General features: G+C 48.9%; 1 long non-coding RNA gene across 3 annotated transcripts in view; it reads right to left on the bottom strand.

The window, feature by feature from the left end:
• The window catches only part of LOC116079623, a 79,180-nt gene extending 78,163 nt beyond the window's left edge, over positions 1–1,017 (bottom strand). For all 3 annotated transcript variants that reach the window (XR_004114069.1, XR_004114067.1, XR_004114068.1), the window contains exon 1: positions 551–1,017. This is a non-coding gene — a long non-coding RNA (uncharacterized LOC116079623). The remainder of the gene's footprint in view (positions 1–550) is intronic.
• Positions 1,018–1,523: the final 506 nt, after the last annotated feature.

Raw genomic sequence — 1,523 nt, 5'->3', positions numbered from 1 at the left:
TCTTTGTTTTTTTGGAGGGGAAACTGGGAATGGAGAAATTTACATGTAAATAAAGAAAATATCTAAATAAAAAATAAAAAAATAAAAAGAAGGCAATGTATAAATGAGAAATTTTACTGTAGGAAAGAGAAAATACATCAGTCAAGTAGAGAGAAGGAAAGGAGAGGAAGGAGAGAGAGAAAGAAAGAGCAGAGAGGAGAGAGAGAGAGAGAAAGAGAGAGAGAGAGAGAGAGAGAGAGAGAGAGAGAGAGAGTGAGGGAGAACCGCCCCTTTTATTGTATGGGGCGTGGCATGTCTGGCTTGTGGTCAGATGACTGGGGATAGGGTCCAGCTAGAAAGCTGGGAGCTTGGGGCATTGTCTGCCTGCCTGCAGAGGCAGTTGTGAGGGGTTGTAACCGAAACAGAAACCAAAGACTCAGGAGTTATGGCCAAGCTCCTTCTGCCCTCTACAAGCAGAAATTGCCCACAGGGGTCCAGGGCTCAAAGCCAAATACTCGACTGAGCTTAAGTTACCTGAGCAGACCACTGCCCCACACTGCCCCACACTTACCGGGTGCTCGATTCCCGATTCCCAGGTGCTTGTCCTCCGGGTGCATGCCCCCACGGTACTCACTCCTTAGTGGCTCACCTCCGATGTTGCAACGGACTAGTTGCTGTTATGTCTTTGTGTTGGCCTTTTGTTGTGGAGAGGACACGCGATGAATGTCTAGTGAACCACCTGCTAACATCACTTCCTCTTCTCGTCTTAATAGGCCACTCTGTTCCAATATGACCTCATCTCAACTTGAGTACACTGGATCAATCCTTTTCCCAAAGGAGAGCACAGTCTCAAGTCTCAAGTGGACACGAATCTGGGAGACAGGCCACTGAGACCAAAACAGCTCCCTAAAGGAGGTCGCGACCTCTCTAGGGACACCCTAAAGGAAGCCGCGACCTCTCTAGGGACACCCTAAAGGAGGCCACGACCTCTCTAGGGTTTCTAAGGTTTTGGCTAACTCAAGTTAGACATGTCCTGACTCCAGGGTTTCCCTGGGGATCTCACCCATGCCATCACAATGGCCACTATTCCCAGCACCCTCTGGGCTTATGGAAAGATCACAGGTGCTGTTTGTCCACAGCCCCTGGACCTGTCTTGTCCTGTCTTTAAAATGTACTCTTCTCACTTCCCTTGAGCAGAGGAGGCACAGTCTCTTCAGTTCCTTAGGCAATGTCAGTGGGCAGGGGACCTCAAACCTCAAACTGGGATAGGAACAATGCATTTGAAGGCCCTCTTAAATCCCCTTGGCCCTTCTCATTTCCAAGCATGCTGCCCCAACTATGTGTCTGTTTTTATTTCAGTGGCGTGCTGGCTGGGTTCCTGTAAGCCTGGTATCTATTGTGCTTTTAAATCAAATATTGTGATACTCCCAGTTTTGTTCCCTCCACTCTTGGAGCTGCTTTGGCACATGTGTGTATGTGCCTGTGCATTCCCCCGACCCCCGTGTGTGTGTTTGTGTGTGTTCGTGTGTGTGTGCATGTGTGTG

This window comes from Mastomys coucha, unplaced genomic scaffold (assembly GCF_008632895.1).
Source record: "Mastomys coucha isolate ucsf_1 unplaced genomic scaffold, UCSF_Mcou_1 pScaffold6, whole genome shotgun sequence".
In the NCBI taxonomy this organism is placed as follows: Eukaryota; Metazoa; Chordata; class Mammalia; order Rodentia; family Muridae; genus Mastomys; species Mastomys coucha.
This window is presented reverse-complemented; position numbering and strand designations above follow the sequence as displayed.